The sequence below is a fragment of the Chanodichthys erythropterus genome, chromosome 13, assembly GCF_024489055.1.
Source record: "Chanodichthys erythropterus isolate Z2021 chromosome 13, ASM2448905v1, whole genome shotgun sequence".
Lineage (NCBI taxonomy): Eukaryota > Metazoa > Chordata > Actinopteri > Cypriniformes > Xenocyprididae > Chanodichthys > Chanodichthys erythropterus.
The window spans coordinates 28,063,873-28,089,998 of record NC_090233.1 but is presented as its reverse complement, the minus strand read 5'-3'; the positions used below and the strand labels follow the sequence as shown (position 1 = coordinate 28,089,998).

At 36.7% G+C, this 26,126-nt stretch overlaps 1 long non-coding RNA gene across 1 annotated transcript; it reads left to right on the top strand.

Moving 5' to 3' along the window:
• The first annotated feature begins 1,772 nt into the window (after window positions 1-1,772).
• Window positions 1,773-25,321, top strand: LOC137035069 (uncharacterized). Its single transcript, XR_010897014.1, has 4 exons — window positions 1,773-1,894; window positions 8,825-8,917; window positions 9,068-9,164; window positions 24,776-25,321. It is a non-coding gene; the product is annotated as an uncharacterized lncRNA (long non-coding RNA).
• The last annotated feature ends 805 nt before the right edge of the window (window positions 25,322-26,126 follow it).

The window sequence follows — 26,126 nt, the reverse complement described above, 5'->3', positions numbered from 1 at the left end:
AAATGACCTCCAAAATTCAATAAAAGACAGGGTTTTCTAAAATACAGGAATAGCAGGCATTCATAGTGCAAATATATCAATGGTGAAATCAATTTGGTGGTCTTGATGTGTGATTTTGTACTGTGCTGCAAACCATTGCGGGTTTTTTTTTAAATGTTAAAGGCAAAGTTCACCCAAAAACTAAAAACATTTACTCATCCTCATGTTATTCCAAACCTGTATGCCTTTCTTTCTTCTGTGGAACATAAGTAAAGATATTTTAAAGAATGTTGGCAACCAAACAGATTTGGTTCAATTATATTTTTGACCATACAATGGAAGTCAATAGGAACGTTACCAACATTCTTCAAAATATTTTCTTTTATGTTGGTCATACAGGTTTGGAATAACATGGGGGTATATGATGATATAATTTAATTATTTGGTGGACTATCCTTTAAATCAAGTTCTCTTGAAAATGTGCTAGAGCATTTCAGCACAACAATAAAAAAGGAGGGTCAGAATCTTTTTCAATAAATATATACACTGCCCGGCCATAATAAAAAATAAAAAGTCTCTGATTGGATTTAAATAGCCAAATGCTTAAGAGTCTATGATTTGATAATCATTGCAGTGATTATTATGTCTCTAGCATTCTAGCATATTATATGTTTGACAAAAGTTCTTCTAACCATAATTGATGGAGTGTGTAGCTTTTCATTTCTTAAACAACCAGGAAGACACTTTATCAATAACATCACAACATTTATATCCATCAAAAAGAGCATACATTTTTGGTCAAGATCTTGTACTAACAATGGAAGAGGTGAGCACTCTGTAAAGTCTTCTCCAGCACATCTCATAGATTTCCAATGAATTTAAGGACTGGACTCAGAGGTGTCAATCCATGAGTGAAAATGATTCTTCATGCTCCCTCCCAACCATTCTTTCACAATTTGAGCTTGATGAATCTTGACATTGTCATCCTGGAATATGGCCATGATGTGTCTTCCAACATGGTTGTTTAAGAAATAAAAAGCTAAACACTCCATCAATTAGGGTTAGAAGAACTGTTGCCAAACATATAACATGCTAGAAACATAATAATCACTGTAATAATGATCAAATCATAGACTCTTAAGCATTTGCCTATTTAAATCCAAACAGCGACTTTTTTGGCCGTACAGTGTATATTAAAAGCAGCATATAATGTCATATCTCCATCTGAGCTGGAGTCACAATGAGGTTCAGCTTCTCTTCTTCATGTCACCTATTGTCCTGAGATTAACCTTCTACATAATAGTGATGGAATCTTAACATGCAAGTCAGGAAAACAGTCATCTCCTTCCATGAGTTCTCTTCTCCACCCACCATTTCCCCCTATTGCACAGAAACAGAAAGGAAGTGCGTCATAACTAAGGAAGTACTTCCAGGAAATGGAGCAAAAGCACAAAATAAAGAGGGAGGATATGAATGTGGTGAAGAAATGGCAATCCTTTCTTTTGCTTGTTTGTTTCATCAAAATGTGCAAAACAATCAAATAAAATGAGAATAAAAATATTTAGGTCTAACTGAGTCTGAAAATTCTTAAATAGCTGAAGCTAAATTCTAAAATCAGAGTGCTGTGACAAAAAAGATCAAGGCTCTTGAAATCTCAGCTGTGCAGTTGTGGCAGTTAGCCTGTGGTGGTGCTCTAGTTCCTATCGACTGTCATGTGATTAACGTAGTAGCAACCATTAGCCATCAGGTGGCACTGTTAGTTAGGGCACTTCCCAGTATTCTTGACCCAGCACTCGCAAGGTACTCAGCGCTGCTAGCACAGGAAGAGATGAAGTGGACTATTTGGCCCATAAAAAGTACATGGGGCTGAGTTCAGTGACTGGAAATCACAGAGGAGATAGGGCAGGGAGCGGAGGTGAGTCAACCTCATCTGCCTCAGCAGGACTCTAGAGCCTGCTCATGCTTTTATCAGCAAGTAGATCAGTAATACATACACCACCTCACTTTGTTGAAGAAAAACCAACGTTGTTCTCGTTTACCAACTGAAGACCACAGTTTTGGGAACAAGAACAAGTTGTTCAATTTAACCCCGATTCATTTGGTTTAAACTAACATCTTAAAAATGTAAAGAGCCCTTTAATGGTTCCAAAAAAAGTGTAAAAATCGCTATACAAAGTTAGAAGTTACTAAACTACTAAAACCTCAGTTGGGGTCATGTGTATATTTTTTCTCTTCATCAAACAGACAAATCTCATGAACTCAAGTTTTGCCAGCTCAACCTATCTCAATGTTCTTCTACCACACTTGACACTTTTAACAGACCTGAAGTGCCTTTGCAAAACATGGAGGCATAAAGAAGAGCTGGATGGTTGCGTACTGTTGGCAAAACTGTCTCTGTCAGAGTTAGCTTTAATGTGAGCTCTAAAACCTTTTCAGCTCCAGAGCAGCGCAGCTCTTGTTTACCAGGAAGAGAATGACGTGGGACGTTACATAAGATTGAGTCTGTCTTTCGCAAAAAGTGGTATGGAGCAATCTTTACAACCAGTTTGTTGTATGTTAACTAGGCTACACCACACCAAGCAACAATAGCACCTTCTGTGTTGGGAGTGTGATGTGCTAAATAGGTTGAATGACTCTTCAGGGTGTGGCAAGGCAGGTTTGTGTGTGTGTGTGTTCACGTGTTGTGTACTGGCTACAGGTAATTTAATCCAAAATATGTTACTTTTGTATTAGTAGTATTATTTTAATTGTCTACAGTGCTGGGGGAAAAGTGTCAGAATTTCTGAATTTGTGTTTTTTTTTTTTTTTGGTTGTACACAGATGGGAGTCACAAAAGTTTGGTTAATCTTTCATTTCTTTGGTGTTCAATGTTTCAATCATGCGTTCTTCAGGTGTGCAAAAGTTTTTGCCCCCAGAATGGCCAAATTACAGATCATTGCGATTGGCTGTTTATTTAAGCTCAATTTAAATGAAACATTTGCCCTAACAGTCAGAGTGAATCTGGCAGTACTGCATTTGTAAATTCGTGCAAGTGTAACTTACCCCAAAGGAATGAAAAGAAAGAGTGGCCTATCAACCTGAAAAAAAATTTACGATGACATTTATAAGGCTCAGAAGAACCATGATCAGAGCCATAATATCCGAATGGAGAATGGAATGGTTGCAAATTTTAGACCATGTCTACACCTGACGTTGACTGAAAAAAAAAAAAAAAAAAAATATTGAACAAATACATAAAACATTGGTTAATGATGAAAAAAGGCTCTAGGGCTCAGAAGAACCATGATCAGAACCATAATATCCAAATGGAAAATGTTTGGAATAGTTGCGAATTTTACACCGTATCTATACCTGACGAGATCGTTGTTGTATATTGTTCTACAATTTGAGGCTGTCTTAAGCGACCATTGTAAATCCATTTTTCCTTTGTTTTAGAAGCAGCGCAGGCATGTGGAGTACGTCAGAAATAGAACATTGCTTTAGTTAACTGTCATGCATTTGTCGCATTGGCTTTTATTGCGCTGCTTGCATCCGATGTAGATACAATGTTGCAAGGAAGATCAATCTTAGCCTACAACAAAGTTGTAGAAATTTGGTGTTGAAGTTGTGCAGTTTGCTATAAGATCTTACAAGGATACAGTTTGCAACATTTTTTTTTTTAATTTATTTTTGAACTACCCAATTACATTTTTGAGCTATTTAATTCAAAAGGTAAAAAAGAAATAGTAAACATTTTATTCTACAACAGCAACAAGAAAAAAAATAATTGAACAAATACATTAAAAAATTGGCTAACGATGAACAATCAAAACAAAAAAAAATTTGTGTGCATTTTAGTCACCTTCACAGTTGTGTGTTGTCAAATGTTACAGTGCCCCATTTTGTTCAATGTTTGAAACTACTTTATTATAAGAAAATGTGAAAAGTAATGTTGCAACCCTTGTCTACTCAGATATAACATATTATATTTTTACATTTAGGAATTATCTAGTTCTTACATTTAGGTGAAAGTTTTGAATAAGTGCTGTATCAAATTAAGCATGAGGACCTACTGAATTCAATGATACCAGTTCTCTCATTTAATATCCATTAACTTGATCGCAAGGCAAACCGTAACATGTCTAAAATGTCTAATGTCATATAAGATGCTGCTCATATCTGTATATCACAGAGATTTCATTCTTACCTAATTTCTAAGTGGTTAAACTGACGGTGTTACAAGTCAACCTATGTTATAACAGTCTCCCTTACATAAACATAGGTTTGAAGAACTTATTGTATTCAGTGTAAAACTAAGCAAAAATACAGAAAAGCAGACACTTTTTCAGAGCGATATAGTTAATGTGACTCTCTAAAGTAAAATTGTCCTCTCTCCCCCTCCCTTCTGGTGAGTCAAACTGTAACATTTCCTTCACCATCTCAACTGCTTTGCCGTTTCTCTCTCTCCCTCCCTCTCTCTGTTTGGAGATTAAATGGGCATCCTGCCAGTTTTTCATATTTCCTGGCAGCAAAGGGGCCAGCCAACTTCCTGGAGGGGAGGGGCTTACTGAAAGGTTACATTTGCACAATGTGCCTATGGAAAAACACAGAGCGGGGAAAGAACACGAGAGAGGGAGAAAGAGAGAGGAGGGGCAGCAGGGGAACAGATAGGTTGAGAGAAAGGGAGGGGGAGCTTGAGAGAGCGTTAGGCAGCTTGGGCTAAACTAAACGACTCTACCATTCTGCTGTGCTCGGGTAATGGAAAAAGCCCTCCAGGGGAATATTCAGCATGCAAGAGTATCGAGTTGCTCTCCATCATTACAATGCTGCCTAACACCCCCCCCCGCTCCAACCCCACACACACTCCCCTTTCGGTTCCTCCCCCGCAATGGCCCCCTCCTCCTCCTCCCGAGCTTCATTTTTCCCTCCTTTTTCTCCCGTCCATGCGTCTGTGAAATGAAAAGGCTTTCTGGGAGGCTAGCTGAGGGCCACGGGAGGTTGGCTGAGCCTGGCCTATTTGAAGTCGGTGCATAGGTGTTCATGTGCATGTATGTGTTTGTGTGTGAGGCAGGAGCTGGTTGATTGGTTACGGGAATGGAGCTGTAGTGCAGTTGTATTGGTTTATGTGTAGTAGATACATAATGGAAACAAACATCCTTGTCATTATCTATCCATAATGTGAGAAGAAAGACTGATGGAGATAGGAAGTGGTTGCTATAAAGTCATTTAGTTAATAAAAAGCCTCAGTTTGGTGTAAAATGGCAGAGAAATAGCCAGTTCACACCAACATGAATGTTTGGTGTGATAAACATTTTAATTTGAATGAACTGTTAATGTGTCTGTTCAGACCAACAAAAACATTTGCATGGTGTCAATGTGATGGATTTTTTTTTTTTTTTTTTTTTTTACGCAAAGGTTTTTAAATCTCATTACCACTGCACTGCGAAAAAAAACTGACCAACCAATAGGATTTGCGCTTTTGGTCACATGGCCAGAGCTGCTGCTGTTACATAAAACTATGGCATGGTGGGACTTAAACAGACTATTTTTATAAGCGATATTGAATAGCAGAGAAATAATCCAGAACATCTCTAATATCTCAGTACTCTTGTATTTAGTGTTGTTTGATACCCACTATTGTGATTACAAAAATCTGAACTGCTGTTTGAGAACATTTAAATACTGTCTGACTTCCTTCTTTGCAGTGACAGCCGAGTGTCAAAAATGGAAAGTTGTGCAATACTTTACTTGTGTACTGATGTTTTTCAAAATTTCCATAAGTGGCACCTATACTGTCAGAGAGAGCGTTTTTATTTCGCATTGATCTGAACAGCCTAACTGCATGCGAAAATCTGACCAAATTCCAAACTCACTCTAAAAAAACAAAACAAATGGTGCTATATAGTACTAAAAGTGGTTCTTTGGCTTGTAATCATATGGGAACCACTTTAAGTTCTGTATAGCACCAAATCTTGGTGCTTCAGTGGTTCTTCACCGGTTCTTCCGGGATGACTGAGGTGCTATATAGCACCGCTACTGTATACAGAACCTATTAAGCTCCTCTATGGTTCTTTAGTGTCATGTGATGTTTAGATCCACTCTGACGGACAACAACAACAACAACAAAACTCCCTAAGACTTCCTAGCTCTTCTGTCCATATAGCAAAATTCTCTGTTTTTACAGTTATTCCTATTCCTTATGTTTTATTTTTATTCTTCTTCTTCTTTATGTAAAGCACTTTGAATTACCATTGTGTATGAAATGTGCTCTACAAATAAAATTGCCTTGCCTTGCCTAGTGGTTCTTTGGGTTGGTGCTATAGGTGCTATATAGCACCACTGCCGTACAAAGAACCTGTTAAGCCCCTTTAAAGGTTCTTTATGAGCCAAAGAACCACTGTTGGTGATGTTTAGCACCATTTTTTTTGAAGAAATAAAATACGATATGGCACCTCTTATGGGTTCTACATAGCACCATTTGACAAAGCTGTAGAACACCTTTAAAGATATGGTGAGAACCACTTTTAGTGCTATATATACTGCTATATAGTGCTATACTTTTTTTTTTTTTTTTTGGTGTGTTTTCAAAACTTTTGTATGGACAAAAATTCTAATTAAAAGTCTATTTCCAATAATGTCTTGAACATTTTTCTTGTTGTTTTTCAATCATTTGTAGAGATTGCTACACCATATTTTGAACTATTTTTGTATATAACTTAGAAATAACTATTTTATGATGAATTTTACATGTTGTTTAGACGGTTCAAGTATGAAAAATTGACCTGTCTAAGAAGTTGAATTTACTTAGAGCAAAGGACAACAAATTCCAGTATCACAGTTACCTCCCATTTACTATGCGGAAAACGAGAAAATTGTATTGAATGAGTAATTACAGAAAATTAATTTCCAAAAGGATTTGAGACTCGACTTGGACTCATGACAAAAGACTTTACTTACACTCTACATTAGAGGCTTTCTTTGGCCAGAATAAGACATATATGCGGATATGCTCTGATCTTTGCATGTCCTTCTTTTACATAATCTGTGACAAAATAGACCAGCACTAATGATGTGATGACATTTAGAAAGTCAGGCATACTGCACACTGCTAAGAATGGACTGCACCACACCCTTCCCACTCCTACTCACTCAGTATTTCAAGCGCAAGAACACTGCTAAATTCTGGCAGGACTGGCAAACCTTCAAAGGACTTGCACAACCAAAAATAAACTGTAAGTACTCATGGGGGCCTGAAGTGTCAGTGCAAACATTTTGAACTTAATATTGAATGGATAGTCTTCTTGAACAATACTTCATTCTGTCTTCCTTCCCAGGCTTTGAAATCCCAATAAAGAGAGAGAGATGGAAAGAGTTTGAATGAGAAGCAGAGGAAAAGCTAGATTATTGTCCCCCAAATCCTTTTCATGTCTGTTTGAGTCCTAGCACTGCAGCCACCCACTGAGAGGTTAGTACAGTTTAGCACAGCACGGGAAGGCATGCATCGTCCACAAGACTCCTGCACACACTCATACTATCTTTTGCCACAGTATACTTCATTTTCTCTCTGTTCCTCACTCTCTCTCACACATGCATACACACTTGTATTGTAGTTTAGGGGACTCTACATAATAATAGGGCGTAATGGTTTTTATACTGTACAAACTGTATATTCTATCCACTTATACCAATTCTACCCCAGAATGCATCCTGGTGCCATCATTTCCCCAGGTAATCGGTGTACACGTACATGGCCTTATGGATACTTATTGGACCAGGTGAACTTTTTCCACTGTTCCAAGGTCCAGTTCAGATTCTGAGTTCTCGTTAGGGTTGCCACAGTGAGGAAATGTTCACACCGGTAAATAAACTTGCAAAACACTGAGGTATATACTGTATATAATCTGCTGGCATCAGGGAGCCAATATGCGGGGTATTGAAATCGCTTTTGAATGTGTACTCGTTTTTCACTTTGCTTTCAAATTTGCAATTACATGTATTCTGTGTATAGGGAGCAGCAGAACTGATTACACATTTTACAAGAGAAGATATTTTGTCTGATGTACTGTGTATTGTGAAAAATTCCTCTGAATACCATCGTTAAATTTTAGTGTCGCATTGCCATAACAATTCGGCCCTTGTCAAAGTAGTTCAGATCTTTATTCCTGCCAATTACTTCTGCATCCAACACATTGATCATGAGATCTGATTCTTAATACATGGCCTTATCAGGAAATGATCAACAATATTCACTTCACCTGTGACTGGTCATATTGTTTTGGCTCATCAGTGCATAAGCAGCTTTTTTGGTACAGGAAACACAAAGTAAATGTCTGAAAACAGCATTAAGCGATGTTTGAGGGTATAATTTTTAATACCTTTTTTGTTTGTTTGTTTGTTTGTTTTTAAATAGTTTGGCCCTAAATTTATGCTGTTTAAATAAGGTGTTCCTATATAAAACAACAATTGGAACTCAAAAGACGGTCATGTGCTGATAGACGAGGGTTTCCATGACAAATGCAAAGACACTGCAGAGCTACACAAAATAATGCTGTAGATGTGTAGACTAATCAAGGACCATAATTCTCAGACACCAACTTTATCAGAGTGAAAACAAATCTGGTAAGCCAGGAGAACTCATTTGATCACCTCCATAGACCACATGCGAACTGAAGCTGAACGAAACAAGTCCATCTAATGCAGCTCTCATACTGTAAATCATCCACACACTGCAATCAGGCTCTGACATCCTTTATTTCACTGGAGAGATCCAGGCCGTTTGTAACTCGTTTTAATCCCATTGCATTCTCTCTCTATCCCCCTCCCCCCTCCTCTTATGCTCAATGTGCATGTCTGTTTCCCATACCAGACAGTGTCTAGACCGAAGCAATTACAGACAGCGCTTGAGCGCCTTGCTGCGGCCTGATGTTTGAGGGCCCTGGGACCGTCCTGGCAGCGGACGGTAAGAAGAGGGGAGGGAGGGAGGAGGTTTACTGGAAGGCCTTATCACCCAAACATTTCATTTGCTCATATGGTTGGAAGAACGACTCTTATTGTTCATCTCACCTCTTAATGTTCATCTCACCTCCAAATCTTCTACTTGGAAAATCAGGACACACTTATGGAGTCCGGGAGAAATGAGGATGAAGAGGTGAAAGATATAAAGACTTTACTGAACCGGCTCTCCGTGGCCAGGCCTACATCTTCAGGTTTGTGCTAGAAGCTGAAAAGAGAAATTTCACTTGCTGGAATAGGAAATTCCCTGCTGTATGCAGATGGAGGAGGGCTTTAGAATCTAAATATGAAGCTTTGAGATTGAGAAAAGTATCATACATATTTAATCATGAGCATCTCATTATGGGGCATCTAAGATTTTTATGCATTATGGAGCATCAGAAATGGAGAATCACCTCTTAATTACAGATACAAAAGAAAACATTAAGATCACTGGATTTTCATGTGTATCTCTTCCTAGATCGACATGCCGAAATTATATTTTTGATCTTGTCAAAATTGAGCAAAATTTTGTTAATAGAATATTATCTATTATTAAACATTTGTCTATTCAATGCAGTTTAATCATGTCATACTAAGAAATCCCAGAGAATGCCCACGTGATCAACCAAGACTATTCAGTCTGGTTAAAGTTTTCACCCATGGTTTGAAGGTTTTTAGATGATTTTGTGATCTAATATTTAGTTTGAAAGCTCAGCGCCAACATAAAAACACATCATTCCTCACTACAGACAGGGATTAAAGGAATATAACAATTCTGCTTCCAATTTCAATTCTACTAAACAATTTTGGTTCCTTGATAGTTCTGTTAACGATTGCAGGAGTACTTCTGTGAAAGAAATAATAGACAATATTTGGAAAACGGTGCTAATTACATAAGAAGCCTGTTGTCAACTTATGAGATATTTTCAGAATTAAATAGAACATTACAAATCATAACAATAACAAATCAGACCTAAATTGCTTTTTTTTTTTTTTTTGGAGGAGGAGGAGGAAAACAGTTCCCATTTATTGTAGCACCTGTGCTGATAGCAAAAATGAAAATGGGTTTGATGCCTGTGTTTGAAAGTCAGGCTGTGAATGACATGAGGGTGAGTAAATGATAACAGAATTTTCATTCTTGGGTAAAAAATAAAACTATTCTTTAAAAAATGGAATTAGTTCTATACAGAAATTCCAATCCAACCCTAAGTCCCTGTCTTGGTCCTTTCAATAATGAAAGAAATATGCCACAGACAGCATTATACATACCTCCATACCATTTATCACCCTCATTTATGTAGTGCTTACCCCCATTTCTTTCTGTTTGTAAAAACTTCTGTCTTCCTCTTTCCATCTGGCCTTACTGTAACTCTCCTTCTAGTCCACCTCTATTTTCAGTCTACTCACCTGCACTTGTTTTACCCTCTCTCTCTATCACTATGTCTCATTTCTCTCTTATTTGTGTGCCTCTCTCTATACATCCTTCTCTCTTTCCACTCTCTCTCTCTCTCTCTCATTCTATCTCAACCCAAAACCCCTGCAGTGGTGTACTCCCACCCACTCGTACTGACACTGACACACAGAGGCGGCTGTGTGTGCGTGTGGACAGCATTGCTCTCCCATCGCCATAGACAGGGTGACTTCAGCGGGAAAGAATGCTCTCTCCTTCTGCTCTCTCTATGACTTCCTCCTTTTCCCAGAGCCTCTGCCCTCCACTCCACACAGCACAGAGAGCACGCACGCAAACACACACGTTTGTTTTTGTGAATTGTGGGGACATTGCATAGGCGTAATGGGTTTTATACTGTACAAACCGTATTTTCTATCCCCCTACACTACCCCTACCCCTAAACCACAGGAAACTGCATATTTTTACTTTCTCAAAAAAAAAAAAAAATAAATAAAATAAAATCATTCTGTATGATTTATAAGCCTTTTGAAAAATGGGGGCATGGGGTAATGTCCTCATAAGTCACCTCTTCTTGTAATACCTATGTCATACCCATGTCATCATACAAATTTGTGTCCTGATATGTCACAAAAACACACACAAACTGTATATTACATCCCCTAAACCTACCCATCACAGAAAACTTTCTGCATTTTTTTATATTTTCAAAAAACACCACTTAGTATGATTTATAAATATATACGTTTCAGATATTAGCATCTTCGTGGGGACAACTGAAAAATATTAAATATTATTATATTATAACATTTCCTTTTTTGAAAGAAATTAATATTTTTATTTAGTAAGGACTGTTTTCCACACTGATAAGAAGAAATGTTTCTTGAGCACCAAATCTGCATATGAGAATGATTTCTGAAGGATCATGTGACACTGAAGAGTAAATTATATTTTACATAAATAAAATAGTTCATAAAATATATTATCAGAAAACAGTTATTTTTAAGTGTCAATCAATAAAGATATATAGGGCTGTATTAAAAAGCAAATTCAAATTTTTGAGTAGTATTTTGAGTAGTAAATCAAACATTTTACATATGTGGTATTTAAGAATTTTATTTTTTCTTTGAGGCAGATAATTGCATGTTTGCCAAACTACCACATATGATTTGTGCTGTTCACCACAAAATGTCACATAAGAACATGAAGTGAAGTTGTGAAGATAAAGACAACAAGAAGATGAAGTGTGATTGGAGCTTTAACATGAAAGTTAGACTCACCTTTTATATGTGAATGGACAGTTCTTGGCCAGAATAAACTGCTGCAGATTTAAGCTAATAAGACTAACAGTATTTTTCTAGTACTTAAAAAAAAAATCAATATGGAGATGTTTTTACTTACTCAAGTATGTTTTTGGATAGATTTTTCCATACCCATAACACTTTACACTAAATATATCAAACATTTTCCAGTACTTGCACACCTGCTTGATGGTAGAGATTATTTTGGAGCTATTTACTTATTAAATACAAATATTTTATAAAAAGAGTAAATAAATAAATAAATTCAATGGATTTACAAGACGTGGTAAAATCCAAACATTCAATGTTTCACTTGAACTTTTCAGCCTTCTAGAAAATGTCTAATAGTCCTATCAGTGTCTGTTGTGTCCCTGTCTCTGCACGCTGTCCTTCAAACATCTTCTCATTCAAAACAATCATTACGGGATGATGGCTGTGCCCTTGGTGAGACTGTTTTTCTGCATGCATTCAAGGTACTTTGTTTGACCTGCTTTTTCTCCTCCAAAACCCATTCTGATGCACTAGAAGCAATTAAAGACATGGGTCCGGAGACCGATGCGGTCGGTCATTAATGATGATCAATAATGGACCCAGTGGTGTCCAAAAAGGAAAAGGTCTAACACCTGCCCCACATCTTTTTCTCTGATGTGATAATAGCCATTGCATCTAGTTTACATATTGATTGTGTCGATGAACATAAGCTGCTGTGTGATATACATTACCATTTAAAAGTTTGGAGTTGGTACTTTTTTTTTTACAGTCTAATGAAAAATGGTTCTAAACAGTACCAAATTAGGGTTCTTTGGCTTGTAACAATAGCAGAACCCTTTTTGGTGCTAAATAGAACCCTTTTTAAAGGGTTAGTTCACCCAAAAATGAAAATTCTGTCATTTATTACTCACCCTCATGCCGTTCTATACCCGTAAGACCTTCGTTAATCTTCGGAACACAAATTAAGATATTTTAGTTGAAATCCGATGGCTCTGTGAGGCCTGCATAGGGAGCAATGACACTTCCTCTCTCAAGATCCATAAATGTACTAAAATCATGCAAACCCGATTCCAAAATAGTTGGGTCACTGTACAAATTGTGAATAAAAAAGGAATGCAATAATTTACAAATCTCATAAACTTATATTTTATTCACTATAGAATATAGATAACATATCAAATGTTGAAAGTGAGACATTTTGAAATGTCATGCCAAATATTGGCTCATTTTGGATTTCATGAGAGCTACACATTCCAAAAAAGTTGAGACAGGTAGCAATAAGAGGCTGGAAAAGTTAAATGTATATATAAGGAACAGCTGGAGGACCAATTTGCAACTTATTAGGTCAACTGGCAACATGATTGGGTATAAAAAGAGCCTCTCAGAGTGGCAGTGTCTCTCAGAAGTCAAGATGGGCAGAGGATCACCAATTACCCCAATGCTGCGGTGAAAAATAGTGGAGCAATATCAGAATGGAGTTTCTCAGAGAAAAATTGCAAAGAGTTTGAATTTATCATCATCTACAGTGCATAATTTCATCCAAAGATTCAGAGAATCTGGAACAATCTCTGTGTGTAAGGGTCAAGGCCGGAAAACCATACTGGATGCCCGTGATCTTCGGGCCCTTAGACGGCACTGCATCACATACAGGAATGCTACTGTAATGGAAATCACAACATGGGCTCAGGAATACTTCCAGAAAACATTGTCGGTGAACACAATCCACCGTGCCATTCGCCGTTGCTGGCTAAAACTCTATAGGTCAAAAAAGAAGCCATATCTAAACATGATCCAGAAGCGCAGGCATTTTCTCTGGGCCAAGGCTCATTTAAAATGGACTGTGGCAAAGTGGAAAACTGTTCTGTGGTCAGAAAAATCAAAATTTGAAGTTCTTTTTGGAAAACTGGGACGCCATGTCATCCGGACTAAAGAGAACAAGGACAAACCAAGTTGTTATCAGTGCTCACTTCAGAAGCCTGCATCTCTGATGGTATGGGGTTGCATGAGTGCGTGTGGCATGGACAGCTTACACATCTAGAAAGGCACCATCAATGCTGAAAGGTATATCCAAGTTCTAGAACAACATATGCTCCCATCCAGATGTCGTCTCTTTCAGGGAAGACCTTACATTTTCCAACATGACAATGCCAGACCACATACTGCATCAATTACAACATCATGGCTGCGTAGAAGGAGCATCCGGGTACTGAAATGGCCAGTCTGCAGTCCACATCTTTCACCCATAGAAAACATTTGGCGCATCATAAAGCGGAAGATGCGACAAAGAAGACCGAAGACAGTTGAGCAACTAGAAGCCTGTATTAGACAAGAATGGGACAACATTTCTATTCCTAAACTTGAGCAACTTGTCTCCTCAGTCACCAGACGTTTGCAGACTGTTATAAAAAGAAGAGGGGATGTCACACAGTTGTAAACATGGCCTTGTCCCAACTTTTGAGATGTGTTGATGCCATGAAATTTAAAATCAACTTATTTTTCCCTTAAAATTATACATTTTCTCAATTTAAACATTTGATAAGTCATCTACTGTATGTTGTATTCTGAATAAAATATTGAAATTTGAAACTTCCACATCATTGCATTCTGTTTTTATTCACAATTTGTACAGTGTCCCAACTTTTTTGGAATCGGGTTTGTATTTAAATCGGTTCATGTGAGTACAATGGTTCAATATTAATATTATAAAGTGACGAGAATATTTTTGGTGCGCCAAAAAAAATAAATAAAAAATTACTTATATAGTGATGGCCAATTTCAAAACACTGCTTCAGGAAGATTCGGAGCATTATGAATCAGTGTATCTATGGAGGCCTTACAGAGCCATCGGATTTCAACTAAAATATCTTAATTTGTGTTCCAAAGATTAACGAAGGTCTTAAGGGTGTGGAACGGCATGAGGGTAAGTAATAAATGACAGAATTTTCATTTTTGGGTGAACTGACCCTTTAAGGTTCCATTAAGGACCATGCTTTGAAAGTGCTATATAGGACCTTAATGGTGTTATAAATAACCTCTTTAATAATAGTTTATTTTAATTAATATTAGTATATTATTATCTTTATATTATTAATATTAGTGTCAATATTGTAAATATTTTTTTAATATATTATTATTTATTTATTATTATTATTTTGTTACTGGCCTGATCTTATAATGTCTTGTAGCCTCTAATAGGGTTTACATAAAAAATAGCATGTTGTGTCAATTATGTACTTTTATTTTTCATTGACGTGAAATAGTAGCAAAAATGTGTGACAGTGCTCTAACAACAGTTATTAGCTGAATACATTATTAAATGACAATTGACACTGAACATGAATAAATACACAAGGAAGTAAAACACATAGAAACAGAAAACAGATGTATGCCTAATGAAGACCAAGTTCCAGTGAAATATCTTCACAATCTGCAATGATGTCTTTAAGTCCATCATTTTGGTGTAATTGAGTTGCGGTCATTTACCTGTTGAGAGTGTGTTGACAGTGTGTAGTTTGATGGTTGAGCACCAGAAAATCAGTAATGGGGTGGCTTTGACAGTTACAGATTTGAAAAACAAAAAGGTGGGAATAAAGAACCCTAACACAAAGAACAATTACAGAACATTCGGTTGTTAAGTCTAACGTCACGCGGCAGCGCTTCCGGGATCTCATACCGCAAGAAAAACAACAAAAGGTGCTAATATACAAACACAATGTGGTGTAATACTACAAAAAAAAATAATAATAATAATCATAACCTTTATCTCCATACCCAAAATTCCAGATGGCCAGACAATGATTCATCTTTTATAAATCATTAAAATATTAATGTCTGTGACGCTGTGAGCATGGAGACTGTTGTGTAGACTGTAAGTATTTTAAATGTTTAACTTTTTAAAATGTTTGATGTTTAATATGAATAAATAGCGCTCATAAACGTCCGTCGATGGCATTCTCAAGTGAAACGAGTTGAGGCTTGGACCCAGAAACGGCATTCCTTATGTCACAACTTAACAAGCAGATAAAGGGTTCTTCAGGACCATACGGTTCTAAATGGAACTGTTACTACGTTTAAAGAATCTTTAAAGAACCATCTTTTTTAGAGTGTATGTTTTTAAAAGAAGTCTCTTATGCTAAACAAGGAGGCATTTATTTGATCAAAAATACATTAAAAACAGTAATATTGTTAAATATTAAGCACAATTTAAAATAATCTTTTTTCTGTTTTAATATATTTTAAAACAATTTATTCCTGCTAATGACAAAGCTGAATTTTCAGCATCATTCCTCCAGTCTTCAGTGTCACATGATCCTTCAGAAATCATTCTAATATGCAGATTTTTTCAGAACTCTTTTATGAATAGAAAGTTCAAAAGAACAGCATTTATTTGAAATAGAAATGGCAACATTATAAATGTCTGTACTGTTACTTTTGATCCATTTAATGCATCTCTGTTCAATAAATCCATTTGATGCATCTCTGCTCAATAATTTTATTTATTTTATTTTTTTTAATTACTGACCCCAAACTTTTGAACGGTAGTGTAGCCTTTAACAAAATGCATCAAAGATATTCAAAGTGTATTCAGGTTAATTACTAATTTGTCATGTACGTGTCTGTTTGTAATGTTAGTTAATATTGGTTAATATATGGCTGTTGGTTAATATTCTTTACTGGCTAGGTACGGTGTGCCCTTGGGACAGTGTGACTTGTTTAAGTGTTTAGGTTTGTTGTTGATCTAGCAACATTCTAGATAAACAAACAGCCTGAGTTTTTGGATTATGGCATTACAAAAAGGATTGTGGTTGCAGATTAGAGTATCTGGATCTCTGCAGTGTATATGCAGTATGTGTGTGAGACTGTGTTGTGGATTCATCCTCACTCTAACTGTGTGTGCATGTGGGGGATTGTTAGTGGCAGCAGGGGGTTATGGGTAGCCTCTTGATTCAGATCCGTCAATATGAGGAACTTTTAACCCCACAGACAGCAGAGAATATAGAGGGGGGAAATACTGCTTTCATCCTACCAGTCATGTTTTTAATGATATCAACAGGACATCAGGACATATTGAAAAATGCTAATTCTTCCTTTGTAGTTTTCTCAAAATTGTCACTGTAGTTAAAAAAACCCCTGAAAAATGTATCATGTTTTCCACAAAAATATTAAGCTGGACAACTGTGATAATCAGAAATGTGTCTTGAGCAGCAAATCAGCATATTAGAATGATTTCTAAAGGATTATGTGACACTGAAGACTGGAATAATGATGCTGAAAATTCTGTTTTTCCATCAACAGTAGTAAATTAGATTCTAAAGTATATAAAAACTAACTTTATTAAATGTAATAATATTTCACAATATATCGTTTTTTTACTGTATTTTTGATCAAATAAATGCAGCCTTGGTAAGCATAAGAGACTTCTTTAAAATCAAATTTTACCTAGCCCTTTTTCTTGAATAAGATGCGTTTAGCTTAAACAGAATTATCATAGATTTGAAATTTGTTTGTCATGCGAGTCAGGTTTGTCATCTTCTCATTATAGCAAGTATAAAACAAGATCAAATAGAACCACAGTGTGATATGTCACAAGGGAGATGACTAACATTTTTAGCTGAAAATGACAGCAGATTCAGACATTCTGCAATACAACAAAAGACAACAAACTGTAAGTACAAAAGAACAGACTATAAATGTAGAGTTATACAACACAAAGGGATTCCCAAGCCGTTTCTTTTTCTTTTTCAGCGGAACCTCTATGACTGAAATTGATTACTTGAAGCACCTCCTAAGATTTTAAGTGATGTTCTAATCCAGTGTTACTCATTGCGCGGCTCGCCAAGCTTTAATTTGGGGTTAAATAATACGGTGATATGTCCTAATGTGAAAATGAGCCGGGCAGCCAGAAATCTGCCCCAATGGCTCTCTATGAGAGAGTGCTGCAGTTTCACTTTTCACCACAGATTTACGTTGGAAATTTGTGGGGTGCTGTAGAACTAGGGAGGGCTCCACACACCCTCCGAGAGACCGGCTTCCCGCTTAGTATCATAAATACATGCCTGCAGAATCCATGCGCTACATTTTAACATATCCTGCTCACTTTACGACTAGAAAATACAAAAAAAATCTCAGCCATGATCACTATAAAGAGGAAACCGAGAAAACAGGATTGCTAACAACAAGCTACAAATACAACATGAAGAAAGTCAAGGAAACCTATGCTTCCGCTCATCCTAGCATTAAGGTAATCCTGCTTTTTTGTCATTAAGGGAAATCATCTTGTCTCAATTACAAATGTGATTGGTAAATGATAAAGAATGTTTTTTTTCTGCCTTTTGTATTTATTGCATTGCATATTGTATTGTATGTTCAGGGATGACATAAATATACTATTTATGAACATGTCAAAATACTATAGTAATTTATAGTAAATACTATAGTGTTTTTTAACCATACTATAGTATTTAAATTAATTTGTTGTGGTAATTCTATAGTTGCTGTGGTAATATAACAACTATAACATAAACAAATTACTTTACCCAATACTGTATTTTTCAGTTTTCTACAATTATAGGGTATATTATACTACATTACACTACAGTTTACTGTAGTAAAAGCTGAAGTACACGACAGTATTTATCACAGTTGATCAGTTCACTAAGGTTAATACTACAGTATGCTGTAGCATTTATTAACAAAGTGTTGTAAATACTATAATATATAGCATACTACAATTTACTATAGTATGGTTCAAAAACACTGTATTCACTATATAAATTACTATAGTATTTTCTCATGTACTGGATGTAACTTTTTAATACTTGCGGTAAAAGTGGCTCTCCTATTGACTTTGTCCTATCAGTGTGGCTCTCATGAAAACCACCTTAATTTTATTTACATTTTTTAGCAATTTCAAATAAAATGTTGAAATAGTCTTGCGATATAATTGTCCTCATCATGAAATATAAAATAGAAGCATTTTAAAATGAACAATATGGACAGGCATTTTCTAAATGTGGGTCGACTTTCAAAAATGACTGGTCATTAATTTACATATTTGGAGTGACTCAGAATCTACAAGTGTGTGGGAGATGGAAAACCCGAGTGGAGTGAATGATTTCAATTATTAGAGTTTCTCTGCATTTGTCTCAAATGGTTGGCATGGAGTAAAGTGTTGGTGCGCCTGGCGGATTAAAACCAGATTTAGATTTGGCAAATCATTTTAGTCAGGAGGAGTTGTGTGAAGAAACCGGGTTTAGGTCTTTTTGCTTATCCATTAAATCTGCTCTTCATGTGAACTTGAACTGCTTCAATTGCAGCTTGCTCTCCTTAATGCATAATGACCAGGTTAAGATCGACCCAATTAGCTACATGACAAAACTCAATAGCAGCTATTAAGCACCTAAATATAAAAAAAAAGAGAGAAGAAATTAATCTCAAGTGAAATGATAAAGCAGAGTTTTTTTTATCTTGAATTTAGATTCACAATGATCTTTGAAATATTAGCTTAGTGACTGAACACAAGGGAATCTGCAAGAATCCAGAATTCCAGAATTTCTCACCAATAATAGTGATACTTTGACCTCAACCCTGGGTCTGGACAACAGTTTCTCAGGTGACCACTTATTGTCTCATTAGACCGTAACAGCCACGACGAGACACACCAGCCGTTCTATAAAACTTCCTCTCGGCACGCTTTCTCTAAAGGGGACCTATTATGCCCCCTTTTACAAGATGTAAAATAACTCTCTGATGTCCCCAGAGTGTGTATGTGAAGTTTTAGCTCAAAATACTCCACAGATAATTTTTTATAGCATGTTAAAATTGCCATTTTTGAGGGGTGAGCAAAAATTCACGGTTCCAGTGTGTGCCCTTTAAATGCAAATGAGCTGCTAAGAGGGCGGAGCTTCAAGAGCTCGTTCTCCGGTGTCAGGAGTCAGTCAGGACACACTATAATGTCAGAAACTGCGAATTTATGCTGCATGGAGATAGAACAGGTATAGTTTAGTTTAATTACGGTTATAACTTATATCTTCTTGTTTTTATCCACTATATTAGTAGAAGCCTGTTTACCGATGAGTTTTATAATGTTTATTGTACTTCACACAAAATATGAAGCATCTGTTTTCACTCTAGAAAATCATTGTAAGAGCTTAATAAAACACTGCAACTGTCCATTAAAATATTATCCATAAACTCTCTCTCCCTTGCATTATCATCAACATACACAGCGAAGTACACATTAAACAAATATATGAAGACCTTATGCCTTTTTGGGTGGTGCTGAATAAACCAGTAAACTTCATATCCGTAAATCACAAATGGTTTGTACAGATCTATCCTTGAGTAACAAATGTTTTAGCTCAACCTCTGTTTTGTATCGTCTCTTTGTACTGACATCCGTTCACAAATCAGTCCGGTGTGAAATGATTCACGCAGACATAAACAAATTTCAATAAAGTTGAGGGAGCATTTTCTTTGAAAACAAAATTAATTCACCTCGTCTTCAGCGGCTCAGATTTAGGAAGTAAATTGAGAGAGCTATGTGGATTAATCCATCCAGCTACAGAACATCTAAAATGCTTGGGAGATGTTCTCGTCAATGCAGCAATGGCGGACTGTGTACAACTCGTTGTGAACTTGCTCAGGGCGGTTCTACGTTAAAACGGCAGTGTCTGACAACATTCGTGGGCGGGGCCTATGGCTAATGTGACGTCACACTGCCAGGAACCTGCAAACGGCTTGTTCAGAGACACTGCTTATGATTTATGGGAATTTAAAAAAAGGAGTCGTTGGATTTTTATGATTATAGGGTGGTTGTGTACACACACTGCCAACACACATTTATATCCAAACACCATGCAAAAGTGAATTTTGCATAACAGGTCCCCTTTAATTATTTCTTCTATTATCTCTCTCTTTCCTTTTCTCTCCCCCTTTTTATTCCTTTCCCTTGTTCATCCTGGAGGCCCTTTACTTAGCTTTTTCGTAGTCTATTCCTCTATTTCAATATATCTGTCACACAGTCACTGCACCACACATGGCAATAAAAAGAAAAGAACAATATGGGCTGCAAATACATGTATTTATTGCACATAAAAGAGAATAAACAAGAAAAAGCAAAGAGGTAAAAAAAGAAACTCAAACAGAAAGTGTGTTTTGGTACTATCATCTCACTTTTATTATGTCAATTTCTCTGTGTGTGTCTTTTTTCTTTTTCCCTTTCCTATCTTTCTGTTTGTCCTCTGGTTGAATTCAGTCTGAGCCCAACATTTGGAACCACTTTTGGTCCGGGGCGTTTCATACTGAAACACTCCTTTTCTCTCCAGAACAGGCTGTTCTCTCTCACTCCATTTCCCTCCCTCGCTACTCTCTGTCTTTCACATCCTCACATCCACACAAGCACACAGCGCTCTGATTAGATTCTGTTTATGTTGCCCACACAAAAGCCTCTCTAAACTCGATTGCATGTTCGTTTCTAGTGCATTCAGTACAGAGAAGTGAGAAGCAGGAGGTTTACATCGATGTGACTCTGCTGTGCAGTGAGGGTTCACTGTGTTCATGTTTGCTCCATCAGGCCTCGGCACACTGTGGGTGATGAAATGAACAGGGGGGAAAGCAGATGCTTGGGTCTGGAATGCCTTCCGCAGCCTGAAACAATTTTAGGGTGGAGAGGAACGAACGGCCTGAGAGGGATGTATTGACAGGGTGAACGAGGAGGAATGCGTGATATATGCTGGATGTATACGTTCAGTAGAGCCTATATGTTTGTGGTGCAAGATTATATAGATGTTTTGCTCTAGTGTTTTTTTAGCATTATTTTATATTCTATTATACGATTTATTTACTTTTTCTTTTTAAATTAGATTAATTTATATTTTGAGTTTTCCTTTTAATTTAAGTTTTAGTGACAGCATTATGTGCTTTTGCCATTAGGTTTTTATATAATATAGAATATATATTTCTTATATAGCTTATATATATATATATATATATATATATATATATATATATATATATATATATATATATATATATATATATATATATATATATATATATATATATTTATTTTATATGCTTATATATATATATATATTTTTATACTTAAATGTTGCCTTGGCATCTAAATTGATGAATGTTGATTTAACTAAAAGTTTTCATCTAATATTTACATTTTATTTGTTTTCATCTTTATTTCAATAATCAAAAATAGATTTTTTAATAGTTTTAGTTAACAATAACATCACTGTATTGTTTAAATTAAAATTATTTCTTAGAGAGTATTCAAAGATTAATTTACCTAAAATGAGAATTCTGCCCGCATTATAGAGTTAGTTCACCCAAAAATGAAAATAATGTCATTAATTACACACCTTCGTGTCGTTCTACACCTCTCCGTTCTTCGTTCATCTTTGGAACGCAAATTAAGATATTTTTGATGAAATCCGATGGCTCAGTGAGGCCACTATTGAGAGCAAAGCCATTGAAACTCTCAAGATCCATAAAGCTACTAAAAACATATTTAAAACAGTTGACATGTGAGTTCAGTGGTTCTACCTTAAAAGCGACGAGAATACTTTTTGTGCGCCAAAAAAAAATTAAAAATAAAAAATGTAACATTATGATGGCCGATTTCAAAACACTGCTTCTGAGCTCTACAAATATTTTGTTTCGAATTAGTGATTCAGATCTCCTCTCAAACTCATGGCTAAACTGCTGAAATCAGATGACTTAGGTGCTCCGAACCACTGATTCGATTCGTAAAGATCCGAAGCAGTGTTTTGAAATCAACCTTCACTAGATATTGTTGAAAAGTCATTATTTAGTTTTTTTTTTGGCACACAAAAAGTATTCTCGTCGCTATTAAGGTAGAACCACTGTACTCACATAAACTGTTTTACGAAGGTCTTACGGGTGTAGAACGACAAGAGGATGAGTAATTAATGGCAGATGTTTAATTTTTGGGTGAACTAACCCTTTAAGTGCAATTACAATTAATGGGCACTGGAGCCTTCAAGCTTCAAAAAATGCAAAAGAATCTTGATGTCTGTGCCCTATAAGTCTCTGAAGCCATAAAATAGCTTTATGTGAGTAACAGACAGAAATGCAAGTCATTATTCATTGAAAATCTTGCTCCGCTTGATGCCTTCATGAGAGAAGTAGTGTATGCACAATTTGTGAACAAATCATTTTGGGTTGAACAAAACTTTTGAATGATTCAGTAATTAATTTTTACATTTACATTTGAATTCATTCAAACCCGATTAGAATGATTCACATCCCTGTTAATTGTAAATGCAGGGGGGAAAAAAGACCAGTACATTCTTCAAAATATCTTCTTTTGTGTTCCGCAGAAGGAATCGTCATACAGATTTAAATCAACGTGTGTAAATGTTGAAAGAATTTTAATTTTTCGGTGAACTGTCCCTTTAAAAAGAACTAGATGAAAGCTGTGTGTGCAGTGTAGTAGGCATAAAGCTTTATAAAAAGCAGCTTCATCTAAAATAAAACATTAAGCATAGTGTGATTGTGTCAGCTTCATCAGTGATTAAAACTACAGTCTTCTGCTTCGTTTACTTATTTATTAATTTTGATGCCGGCCACAAAGCGAGATACTAGCTTAGCATACACCCGACACCTCCGCCCGCTTCGCCTGTGTGGCTGTCGCTTTTGAAATAACAACCCTTTTTCTGCTACACTCAATCACCCACACACATACACACACACACCAACCGAATCTCTCTCTTTCCCCCGCTCGCCTGCTCTCTCTCTCCCTATTTCTTGCTCGTTCTCTCTCTTCCATCCACCCCCCTCTCCCTCCCCCTCCCGTTCAGCTTCTATAATTCAAATCCTGTCAGCCCTGTTCCAGACTGCTGGCGCCAGCCTCTCTCTCCAGGAAAAAAAAAGAGAGAGGGGAAAAAAAAGCAAAGGAAGAAAAAAAGCTCTTTGAGGGACAAAGCCGACAGAGCCACACACACACATTCTCTCTCTCTCACACACACACACACACACACAGACACACACACACACACACACACACAGGTCGAAAAGCAGAATGAAGTTTTTTTCTTCTTTTTTTTTTTTCTTTTTAAAAAAAAAAGAGGCAGCTGTGGGTGGACTTTTCAGGACCCAATATTTTTCCTCTTTTTCACTCCCTTCTTTTTCCATTTTTTCTTCTCTTTTGTTTTAATCTTTCTCTCTCACTCTATTCCCCTCCATTGCTCACACTCTTTGATCTTTCCACTGCCTTAACTGGTCAATGCTATAAAATCCCACTCTGTGATATTTTCTTAGCTAGTTTTATTGACCTTTTAAAATGAGTTACAACATGAACTTAAGTGAATGTTTTAAACCTGGACTAAACTTCCATTTCTCCATCCACATTTAATATTGTCTAAAGAGCCACTCACTCAAAATGCTTTTTGCGGTTAATCGAAAAAAGTTGAACTTCTTTAAACTTGAGTGCCGCATTTTTAGAACGCTGCATCATGCGTGAGACGCTGCAAAAGATGTGAGATGTGAGCGCAACGGTCAAACACATCCATCTACCACGTTTAGATAGAAAAACAGTAGAAAAGTAGTGCACTGGTACGGAAAACCGTGTTCTGTGTGTACGACCCCTAATTCAGACTTTGGCAGATTTTATGAAGAAAGAGAGGGAGAGAGATAGGTCCAAAAGTCAAACGCAGGGCCTGCCATAGCTTGTCAGAAGTTAAACTGGGCTAAATATAGCCCACGAGACCAAATCCATCTATTTCAGGTCTTAACGAGCAGTCTAGTCATGTGATGCAAACTGGCAGAAATGACAGCCAACATCCGCTTGTCCACTGACTCAAGTGTTCCCTCACTCCTCATCAGACTCTCCCACAATCCCTCACTCGCTATTTTGCACTTGCATGAACTCTGACTTTTGTCCTCCATGAGTGTGCGTGACAAACACACCCTTGTTTATTTTAAAAGACAGAGTATCCCAAAAGCTTCTTGTGACTCTAGTGAAACTGTAGCATCAGCTGGACATAAAATGCAAACTTGAGGTTGGAAATGAGTGTTGTTCATTCTTTCTGGAACAATAAATGACTTTGACTACCACTTCTTCTCTCTTTCTTTATCTGTCCCCACACAGACTGATGCTGAGCACTGCAGCCGCTTCTGCGGGACAGGACGACCCCTATGTGTCCCTGCTCAGAGACAGAGCTCCCATGAGACATGAGAGAGGATGAATACGCTCTCCTTGCCCCACACAGTCTCCCCCAGCCCACCCTCGTTTTCTCTCCATTGCCCGAACGGAGTCTGAGGCTGCCACACTCACTGGCTGCAACGGTAATTGGAACATAATGGAACATTTTTGCCGACTGAACTGAACCCTTTGCCCTTATCACCTTCTGAACCGCTCACAAAATAGGCCCACATTCCACGGCCTACTGCGCGAGTACACACACCTCTCAGTGCTGATTGACCACTTTGGTCAGGCATCATACAAGCACATTTCACGCACTCTACCTTCATACACACACCAAATATGAGACGCACGCACACATGCTTTTCAGAGGTTGTTTCTTAACTTTTTTTAAGAGATTCTAAGAAAGATTACAAAACACATTATGTATATTTATATAATTTCCTGATAATTTACTCACCCCCATGTCATCCAAGACGTTCATGTCATTCTTTCTTCAGTCGAAAAGAAATTAAGGTTTTTGATGAAAACATTCCAGGATTTTTCTCCTAATAGCGGACTTCAATGGCCTCCAAACGGTTGAAGGTCAAAATTACAGTTTCATTGCAGCTTCAAAGCGTTCTACGTGTTCCCAGGCGAGAAATAAGGGTCTTATCTAGAGAAAGCATCACTCATTTTCTAAAATATTTTTTTTTTAAATATATATATATATATATATATATATATATATATATATATATATATATATATATACATTTTAACCATAAATGCTCATCTTGAACTAGCTCTCTTCTTCTTCTTCTCTATTTGAATTCCAGCAGTGTAGACGCTGCTAAGTGTATTACTGCCCTCCTCAGGTCAAAGTTTGAACTAAATTGTCATATACAATATGCTAGTGCAAGTATATAACAATTAGCTCAAACTTTGACCTGTGGAGGGCAGTAATACACTTAGCAGCGTCTACACTGCTGGAATTCAAATAGAGAAGAAGAGGAAGAGAGCTAGTTCAAGATGAGCATGTTTTCATCAAAAACCTTAATTTCTTTTCGACTGAAGAGAGAAGGACATGGACATCTTGGATGACATGGGGGTGAGTAAATTATCAGGAAATTTTAATTTGAAAGTGAACTAATCCTTTAACGCAGCATCTGTTGTTTTATTTATTATTATTATTATTATTATTAAATTCTTTACGATTGTGTCAAGATCCACAATTATTGCTGTTTTTTTTTTTATATATTAATGAATTGTCAGAAAAAGCCACTAAGACTTGCTGTATATATGAATATGGAAGTGA